This window comes from Oncorhynchus kisutch, linkage group LG12, assembly GCF_002021735.2.
Source record: "Oncorhynchus kisutch isolate 150728-3 linkage group LG12, Okis_V2, whole genome shotgun sequence".
Taxonomy (NCBI): Eukaryota; Metazoa; Chordata; class Actinopteri; order Salmoniformes; family Salmonidae; genus Oncorhynchus; species Oncorhynchus kisutch.
The window spans coordinates 7,444,770-7,456,299 of NC_034185.2; positions in this window are offsets into that span (position 1 = coordinate 7,444,770).

Consider the following 11,530-nt stretch of genomic DNA (forward strand, 5'->3'; position numbering starts at 1 on the left):
AGAGCCCTATGGGTCCTTTAGTGAGCTAGTTTTGACTAGAGCCCTATGGGTCCTGTAGTGCACTACTTTTGACTAGAGCCCTATGGGTCCTGTAGTGCACTACTTTTGACTAGAGCCCTATGGGTCCTGTAGTACACTACTTTTGACTAGAGCCCTATGGGTCCTGTAGTGCACTACTTTTGACTAGAGCCCTATGGGTCCTGTAGTGCACTACTTTTGACTAGAGCCCTATGGGTCCTGTAGTACACTACTTTTGACTAGAGCCCTATGGGTCCTGTAGTGCACTACTTTTGACTAGAGCCCTATGGGTCCTGTAGTGCACTACTTTTGACTAGAGCCCTATGGATCCTGTAGTGCACTACTTTTGACTAGAGCCCTATGGGTCCTGTAGTGCACTACTTTTGACTGGAGCCCTATGGGTCCTGTAGTGCACTACTTTTGACTAGAGCCCTATGGGTCCTGTAGTGCACTACTTTTGACTAGAGGCCTATGGGTCCTTTAGTGAGCTAGTTTTGACTAGAGCCCTATGGGTCCTGTAGTGCACTACTTTTGACTGGAGCCCTATGGGTCCTGTAGTGCACTATAAATAGAATAGGGTGCCATTTGGCATGTATATTATACATTATGACGTTTCATCGCCAAAGAGATATCCAGAGCTGTGTGCACTGTAAACAAACACCCACCGATACTGTGTGCACTGTAAACAAACACCCACCGATCTAGTTGTTGTTAAGTAACTGGTTCAACAGACATTTTTATGTTTACTCAACTTTTCGGGACAAAGTGTTCCCTGATTCCCCCCCCCACCACCCCCACCCACTGGAAGCAACTCCAGTGTAGATTTTTTTACCTTGTGTTTTAGGTTATTGAAAGGTGACTTCTTCTCCCAATGTCTGTTGAAAAGCAGTCTGATCCCAGTCATTTGAACTCACAACCTCTTAGTTCATGGCATTACTGATCTTCCTGCTATGCCACCATGTCTATGTCGTTTACCAGTTAATATAACTATTCTCTCATCAGTGATTTATTTCAGCCAGTTTTTGTTGTATCTGTATAGTTGTCTAATGTTGGTGGGGTATATTAACCTGTTTTAATGGTACTCCTGAATCACTATGAGAAATACAATTGTTTTGCTTGAGTTTACTTTTAACAGAGCTGAGATTTACTTTAAAGTGCAAAGTGTAGCAATATAGTTTAAATCAGTTATTGACACAGACATGGTGGAAAAACTGGGAGTTTGGAATGCTGTGAACCGAGAGGTTGTGAGTTCAAATCCCAGGTGAGGGACATGTTGAATAGTAATGACTGTATACAATGTACTTGTGTGTTGTACATGTTAAAATAACTGTGTGTTGTGTGAATAACTCTTTATGGTAAAATGGCAGCATAATAATTTCTAGATGAATGAACATATGAGATAAATTGAGCAAATTCATCATAAATTGACTGCATTTTTACCTACTTTTTCTCATTATGGAGCTACGTTTGGGCCAACATTTATTATCAAATTCAGCTTTGACAGAAAAGTTGAGTATATAAAAAAAAGAAAGGATGAGGAACGAGTCAATAATATTTTACGTGAAACAACGTGTTAGGATCTAATGTTGGAAAATAAAGTACAGATTATATCAGCGATGAAACGTCATGTCTATACAAATCTGCAACAGATGTGAAACGGCTAGCTAGTTAGCGGTGGTGCTGGTGTAACGGATGTGAAACGGCTAGCTTAGTTAGCGGTGTTGCGCGCTAAATAGCGTTTCAATCAGTGACGTCACTTGCTCTGAGACCTTGAAGTAGTAGTTCCCCCTTTGCTCTGCAAGGGCCGTGGCTTTTGTGGAGCGATGGGTAACGATGCTTCGAGGGTGGCTGTTGTTGATGTGTGCAGAGGGTCCCTGGTTCGCGCCCGGGTATGGGCGAGGGGACGGTCTAAAGTTATTCTGTGACACTAGATTCAGTTGAGAACTGTTAATGTTAGGTAATAGAGGAACAAACGTTTAGATGAGGTAAAAATGTATTAGAATAAGTTACTATTGTCATTCTATCTCTGTCTATAACAAGTTATCTCAAATTCAAATGAAACTTGATGCTGTCCAGGAAGTGTACCTATGCAGAGTAAAACATTTCACCATTTCAGAAACTATTTCCATACAAAGTTTTTGACGTCTTTGACGTCAGGACACATCCTTCAGTAGATTTGCCTTTTTGAATGAGTTGAAATCTAATTCTTCTTCAGGTATCCATCCACTGTGTGTTCTATGCATTCATGGGGATTGTAAGGGATAGGGGTCAGTATTCAGTAGTTTGGATGACTGAGGTGCCTAAAGTAAACTGCCTGTTACTCAGGCCCAGAAGCTAGGATATGCATATGCATGGTAATATTGGATAGAAACACGCTAAAGTTTCCAAAACTGTTAAAATAATGTTTTTGAGTATAACATAACTGATATGTCATGCCGAAAACCTGAGGAAAATCCATCCAGGAAGTGGTATTTTTCTCTTGTGGGTGCTTTTCAATTGAATCCCTTTACAGTATCTAATGGGTTAGGACCCAGATTGCAATTCCTATGGCTTCCACTAGATGTCAACAGTCTTTAGACATTGTTTCAGGCTTGTTTTCTGAAAAATAAGGAAGAATGAGACCTTTTGGTCAGTGGACTGAGGAAGAATGCAGAGCTGGTTTGCACGCGTGACCGATTGCGCGCCCTTCATTGTTTTTCCTTTCTATTGAATACGCTATTGTCCGGTTGAAATATTATTGATTATTTAGACATTTGACCCCCTGAGGATTAATTATAAACATCGTTTGACATGTTTCGACAAACTTTACTGGTATTATTAGGATGTATTTGTCTGCATGTTTTGAACACCTTTGAGCCAGTGGATTACTGAACAAAACAGAGTTTTTGGGATATAAAGAGGGACTTTATCGAACAAAACAAACATTTATTGTGTAACTGGGACTCTTGTGACTGCAACCAGATGAAGATCATCAAAGGTAAGTGATTAATTTCATCGCTATTTCTGACTTCTGACCTCCTTTACTTGGCTGGAAAATGTTTGTATGCTTTTGTAAGCAGGGCGCTGTCCTCAGATAATCACATGGTATGCTTTCGCCGTAAAGCCTTTTTGAAATCTGACACAGCGGCTGGATTAACAAGAAGTTAATCTTTAAGATGTATAACACTTGTATCTTTTTATGAATGTTTATTATGATTATTTGTGTATTTTGAATTTGGCGCTCTGCATTTTCAGCGGATGGGTTGCTAGCGGAACGCCTATCCCTATTAAGAACAATGCTGTTTGAGTTCATGTTTCAGAAACATCTTTACTTAGAAGCATGAATATAAACTCATTCTCCTGATGATTGATGATTTGCCTTTTGAATGTGTGTGTCCCCCCCCCCCCCCATACTTTACAGTACTTTCTCAAAATAATAATTGTTTAAATTGAAAAACAATGCTGTTGTGTAAGTCAGTGTTCCTCATTCCTGGGGTGAGCTGTCCATCTACACTTTTTGAATGGATATCAACTGGGGAACACGGTCTTCAGGTGATTGAAGATTGAAGCCTTTCAAATTTGTTTGTGTCCAGAGTTGTGTCTGTTCTGAGGCTGTATGTAACAAATGACCATTTGTGATTTGATTATCCTGTTATTGCAGGAATTTTGCAATACGCGTAATATATTTAAAGTTTAAAAAGGATTTAGAAGTTTGTGATTTCCCCATAGGAAATATTTATCAACCCCCCTTGGTCCTGTGGCAGCAGGACTATTTTCCAAACTGGTTCAAATTAAGATCCTGTATCTGTATGTGATGTATTCATTGTGGACTGTGTCAGTGTCTATCACCTGGATTCACTGGTTCTGTTCCCTGCAGATAGAATTAGCTCTCTCACTGTTACTCTCTCTCTCTCACACTGTTACTGTCACTCTCTCTCTCTCTCTCTCTCTCTCTGTCACTCTCTCTCTCTCTCTCTCTCTCTCTCTCTCACACACTGTTTCTCTCTCTCTCTCTCTCCTATCTCTCTCTCTCTATCTCTTTCTCACTGTTAACTGTTCACTCCTCTCTCTCTCTCTCTACTCTTCTCTCTTCTCTCGTCCTATCTCTCTAGTCGCTCTCTGTCACTCTTCTCTCCTCTCTCTCTTCTCCTCTTCTCCTCTCTCACTTGTTTTACTGTCACTCTCTCTCCTACCTCTCTTCTCTCTTCTCTGTCCTCTCTCCTTCTCTCTCTTCTCCTCTCTCTTCTCTCTGTCACTTCACTCCCTCTCCTTCTCGCTCTCTCTCTCTCATTCTCCTCTCTCTTCTGTCTCTCTCTCTCTCTCTCTCTCTCTCTCTCTCTCTCTCTCTCCTCTCACTGTTACTGTTACTGTCATCTCTCTCTCTCTCTTCTCTCTCTCTCTTGTCACTCACTCTCTCTCCTTCGCGCTCTCTCTCTCTGTACGCTCTCTGTCACTCGTCTCTCTACTCTCACTGTTTTCTCTCTCTCTCATCTCTCTCTCCACTTGTTTCTCTATCTCTCGCGCTCCCTCTCACTGTTTCTCTCTCTCTCTCTCTCTCTCTCACTGTTTCTCTCTCTCTCGCGCTCCCTCTCACTGTTTCTCTCTCTCTCTCTCTCTCTCACTGTTTCTCTCTCTCTCGCGCTCCCTCTCACTGTTTCTCTCTCTCTCGCTCTCTCTCTCACTGTTTCTCTCTCTCTCGCGCTCCCTCTCACTGTTTCTCTCTCTCTCGCGCTCCCTCTCACTGTTTCTCTCTCTCTCTCTCTCTCTCACTGTTTCTCTCTCTCTCGCGCTCCCTCTCACTGTTTCTCTCTCTCTCGCTCTCTCTCTCACTGTTTCTCTCTCTCTCGCTCTCTCTCTCACTGTATACATATATATTTATATATAAATAAATGGTAGTAGACCAGTGTCAACATGACTGAGAAGACACATGACCTGGTAGTAGACCAGTGTCAACATGACTGAGAAGACACATGACCTGGTAGTAGACCAGTGTCAACATGACTGAGAAGACACATGACCTGGTAGTAGACTAGTGTCAACATGACTGAGAAGACACATGACCTGGTAGTAGACCAGTGTCAACATGACTGAGAAGACACATGACCTGGTAGTAGACTAGTGTCAACATGACTGAGAAGACACATGACCTGGTAGTCGACCAGTGTCAACATGACTGAGAAGACACATGACCTGGTAGTAGACTAGTGTCAACATGACTGAGAAGACACATGACCTGGTAGTAGACTAGTGTCAACATGACTGAGAAGACACATGACGTGGTAGTAGACTAGTGTCAACATGACTGAGAAGACACATGACCTGGTAGTAGACTAGTGTCAACATGACTGAGAAGACACATGACCTGGTAGTAGACTAGTGTCAACATGACTGAGAAGACACATGACCTGGTAGTAGACTAGTGTCAACATGACTGAGAAGACACATGACGTGGTAGTAGACTAGTGTCAACATGACTGAGAAGACACATGACCTGGTAGTAGACCAGTGTCAACATGACTGAGAAGACACATGACCTGGTAGTAGACCAGTGTCAACATGACTGAGAAGACACATGACCTGGTAGTAGACTAGTGTCAACATGACTGAGAAGACACATGACCTGGTAGTAGACCAGTGTCAACATGACTGAGAAGACACATGACCTGGTAGTAGACTAGTGTCAACATGACTGAGAAGACACATGACCTGGTAGTCGACCAGTGTCAACATGACTGAGAAGACACATGACCTGGTAGTAGACTAGTGTCAACATGACTGAGAAGACACATGACCTGGTAGTAGACTAGTGTCAACATGACTGAGAAGACACATGACGTGGTAGTAGACTAGTGTCAACATGACTGAGAAGACACATGACCTGGTAGTAGACTAGTGTCAACATGACTGAGAAGACACATGACCTGGTAGTAGACTAGTGTCAACATGACTGAGAAGACACATGACCTGGTAGTAGACTAGTGTCAACATGACTGAGAAGACACATGACGTGGTAGTAGACTAGTGTCAACATGACTGAGAAGACACATGACCTGGTAGTAGACTAGTGTCAACATGACTGAGAAGACACATGACCTGGTAGTAGACTAGTGTCAACATGACTGAGAAGACACATGACCTGGTAGTAGACTAGTGTCAACATGACTGAGAAGACACATGACCTGGTAGTAGACCAGTGTCAACATGACTGAGAAGACACATGACCTGGTAGTAGACCAGTGTCAACATGACTGAGAAGACACATGACCTGGTAGTCGACCAGTGTCAACATGACTGAGAAGACACATGACGTGGTAGTAGACCAGTGTCAACATGACTGAGAAGACACATGACGTGGTATGAAAGACAAAACAAAACAAGATGGGAAATATTATCGACATTACATTGCACTTTTCACTGGCTGTCCCTCAGGTTGTAGCAGGAGCACACATATTTGGCTGCCAAAACTGCACGTTTTGGCTTTTCACCCAATAAATATTAGATTTTTTCTTAATCTTTTATAGTTTCAAATTCTTTGTATTGAATGATAATTTGTGGAAATAAATATTCTCTTAGGTCTGAGTATTTGTCACAGTGCAATAGGAAATTAAGCTCTGTCTATACCTCTCCCCTGGAGCACTCTGGAAAGCCAGAGTTTGTCTGTGACGACCAGTCACTATAGCAAGACTTTGCTCACTGAGTCTGTACCTTGTCATTGTTTTCCTCAGTTTTCTATCAGTCAGTCTCTCTCTCTCTCTCTCTCTCTCTCTCACACTCTCTCTCAAAAACACACCCCCACCACCACCACTACACACATTGCTCTCAACACCATGGATATTAGCATCATAATGGAATCCTACACAGTCAGTCAGGAGAGATAATCTAATTTACAAAGCTGACATCAATAAGCCCAGATTGATTTGTTCTGACTCTGCACAATAGAATAGATGTCAGGACAGAATAGAATAGAATAGACATCAAATAGAATAGAATAGACGTTTGAATGGAATAGAATAGACGTCAGGATATAATTTAATAGACATCAGAATAGAATAGACATCATATAGAATAGAATAGACATTTGAATGGAATAGAATAGACATCAGGATAGAATAGACATCATAAAGGGAAAAGTAGTCAGGATAGAATAGAATAGACATCAGAATGAAATAGTGGTCAGAATAGAATAGACATCAGAAAGAAATAGTAGTCAGGATAGAATAGAATAGACATCAGAATGAAATAGTGGCCAGGCTAGAATAGTAGTCAGGAAAGAATAGACATCAGGATAGAATAGAATAGACATCAGAATAGAATTGTAGTCAGGATAGAATATAATAGACATCAGGATATAATAGTAGTCAGAATACAATAGACATCAGAATAGAATAGTAGTCATGATAGAATTGAATAGACATCAGAATAGAATAGTAGTCAGGATAGAATATAATAGACATCAGGATAGAATAGTAGTCAGAATACAATAGACATCAGAATAGAATAGTAGTCAGGATAGAATAGAATAGACATCAGAATAGAACAGTAGTCAGGATAGAATAGAATAGACATCAGAATAGAACAGTAGTCAGGATAGAATAGAATAGAAATCAGAATAGAATAGTAGTCAGGATAGAATAGAATAGACATCAGAATAGAATAGTAGTCAGGATAGAATAGAATAGACATCAGAATAGAATAGTAGTCAGGATAGAATAGAATAGACGTCAGAATGGAATAGAATAGACATCAGAATAGAACAGTAGTCAGGATAGAATAGAATAGAAATCAGAATAGAATAGTAGTCAGGATAGAATAGAATAGAAATCAGAATAGAATAGTAGTCAGGATAGAATAGAATAGACATCAGAATAGAATAGTAGTCAGGATAGAATAGAATAGACATCAGAATAGAATAGTAGTCAGGATAGAATAGAATAGACGTCAGAATGGAATAGAATAGACATCAGGATATAATTTAATAGACATCAGAATAGAATAGACATCAGAAAGGAATAGTAGTCAGGATATAATAGAATAGACGTCAGAATGGAATAGAATAGACATCAGGATATAATTTAATAGACATCAGAATAGAATAGACATCATATAGAATAGAATAGACATTTGAATGGAATAGAATAGACATCAGGATATCATTTAATAGACATCAGAATAGAATAGACATCATAAAGGAAAAGTAGTCAGGATAGAATAGAATAGACATCAGAATGAAATAGTGGTCAGAATAGAATAGACATCAGAAAGGAATAGTAGTCAGGATAGAATAGAATAGACATCAGAATGAAATAGTGGCCAGGCTAGAATAGTAGTCAGGAAAGAATAGACATCAGGATAGAATAGAATAGACATCAGAATAGAATAGTAGTCAGGATAGAATAGAATAGACATCAGAATAGAATAGTAGTCAGGATAGAATAGAATAGACATCAGAATAGAATAGTAGTCAGGATAGAATAGAATAGACATCAGGAAAAAGAAGGAACTATTCAACTCAATGGTTTGTTCTCTTGAATTCCCTCCATTTCCAAAGAAAGTTTAGCAAAGTACGTTCTTTTTTAAAAATGTACAAATAAAGTTAATATTCAGTGACTGTCCTGAAGCACATTTGTCTTCTCTTTTGGGAGAAGGTTTAGTGTAAGAATGCTGCCAGGAATTTAATTGACTTAATTTTAATAAGCCTATGCTGTGCTTGACTCTTTCTTGAATTACATTGTATGTAGCCTACTTTCCTTTCAAAAGAGCTTGAAGTTTTCAACATGCTTTCCAACTGCATAGATTTACGTTAGAGTAAATCACTCTGTCTCCAATAGCTTGAAGGAAGGAATTAAACTCAGCAAACAAAGAAACGTCCTCACTGTCAACTGCATTTAATTTTCAGCAAACTTAACATGTGTAAATATTTGTATGAACATAACAAGATTCAACACCTGAGACAAACTGATTAAGTTCCAAAGACGTGTGACTAACAGAAATGGAATAATGTGTCCCTGAACAAAGGGGGGGGGGGTCAAAATCAAAAGTAACAGTCAGTATCTGGTGTGGCCACCAGCTGCATTAAGTACTGCAGTGCATCTCCTCCTCATGGACTGCACCAGATTTGCCAGATCTTGCTGTGAGATGTTACCCCACTCTTCCACCAAGGCACCTGCGAGTTTCTGGACATTTCTGGGTGGAATGGCCCTATCCCTGACCCTCTGATCCAACAGGTCCCAGACGTGCTCAATGGGATTGAGATCCGGACTCTTCACTGGCCATGGCAGAACACTGACATTCCTGTCTTGCAGGAAATCACGCACAGAACAAGCAGTAAGGCTGGTGGCATTGTCATGCTGGAGGGTCATGTCAGGATGAGCCTGCAGGAAGGGTACCACATGAGGGAGAAGGATGTCTTCCGTGTAAAGCACAGCGTTGAGATTGCCTGCAATTACAGCAAGCTCAGTCCGATCATACTGTGACACAACGCCCCAGACCATGACGGACCCTCCACCTCCAAATCAATCCCGCTCCAGAGTACAGGCCTCGGTGTAACGCTCATTCCTTCGACAATAAATGCGAATCCGACCATCACCACCGGTGAGACAAAACCGTAGCTCGTCAGTGAAGAGCACTTTTTCCTGTCTGGTCCAGCGACGGTGGGTTTGTGCCCATAGGCAACATTGTTGCCTGTGATGTCTGGTGAGGACCTACCTTACAACAGGCCTGCAATCCCTCAGTCCAGCCTCTCTCAGTCTGAGCCCTGACGGCGGGAATGTGAGTTCCTGGTGTAACTCGGGCAGTTGTTGTTGCCATCCTGTACCTGTCCCGTAGGTGTGATTTTCGAATGTACCGATCCTGTGCAGGTGTTGTTACACGTGGTCTGCTACTGCGAGGACGATCAGCTGTCCGTCCTGTCTCCCTGTAGCTCTGTCTTAGGCGTCTCACAGTACGGACATGGCAATTTATTGCCCTGTCCACATCTGTAGTCCTCATGCTTCCTAGCAGCATGCCTAAGGCACGTTCACACAGATGAGCAGGGACCCTGGGCATCTTTCTCTTGGTGTTTTTCAGAGTCAGCAGAAAGGCCTCTTTAGTGTCCTAAGTTTTCATAACTGTGACCTTAAATGCCTACCGTCTGTAAGCTGTTAGTGTCTTAACGACCGTTCCACAGGTGCATGTTCATTACATGGGAAACAGTGTTTAAACCTTTACAATGAAGATCTGTGAAGTTATTTTGATTTTTAGAAATTATCTTTGAAAGTCAGGGTCCTGAAAAAGGGACGTTTATTTTGTTGCTTAGTTTATAATTGACTTGGCTTCAGCAGGAATCAGACACCACCCTTCCATTCTACCCCTTTTACATTCTAACACCTTTCAATTCTATCCCCTTTCCATTCAACTCCCTTTCCATTCTACCATTCTTCCATTATACCACCATTCTATTCTTCCCCCCTTCCCATTCTACCAACCTTCCATTCTACCAACCTTCCATTCTACCACCCTTCCATTCTACCAACCTTCCATTCTACCAACCTTCCATTCTACCACCCTTCCATTCTACCAACCTTCCATTCTACCACCCTTCCATTCTACCAACCTTCCATTCTACCATCCTTCCATTCTACCACCCTTCCATTCTACCAACCTTCCATTCTATCACCCTTCCATTCTACCAACCTTCCATTCTACCAACCTTCCATTCTACCACCCTTCCATTCTACCAACCTTCCATTCTACCACCCTTCCATTCTACCAACCTTCCATTCTACCACCCTTCCATTCTACCAACCTTCCATTCTACCACCCTTCCATTCTACCAACCTTCCATTCTACCACCCTTCCATTCTACCAAACTTCCATTCTACCACCCTTCCATTCTACCAACCTTCCATTCTACCAACCTTCCATTCTACCACCCTTCCATTCTACCACCCTTCCATTCTACCAACCTTCCATTCTACCACCCTTCCATTCTCCACCCTTCCATTCTACCACCCTTCCATTCTAACACCCTTCCATTCTACCACCCTTCCAATCTACCACCCTTCCATTCTACCACCTTCCATTCTACCACCCTTCATTCTACCACCTTTTCCATTCTATCCGTGGTCTGACACTTGATTTCAGCTTTACGTAAAAATGCCTGGGAAGTTGATACAAATGAAGAACAGGGTATGCGCACACACACACACACACACAACACACACACACCACACACACACACACACACACACACATTACACTTAAAACCCCACGTTGGCTAGCATAGCCCTTCTATTCTTCTTTCATGGCATTGCCAAGGCCATAAAATGTAATGGAGGGAAAGATAAAAGAGAGAGAGAGAGAGGCCAGAGGGAGGAGAGGAGAGAGCGAGAGAGAGAGGCCAGTGGGAGGAGAGAGAGAGAGAGAGAGGCCAGGGGAGGAGAGGAGGAGAGAGAGAGGCAGAGGAGGAGAGGAGAGAGAGAGAGAGGCCAGTGGGAGGAGAGGAGGAGTTTGGAGGAGAGAGAGAGAATAGGAGGCCAGAGGGAGGAGAGGAGAG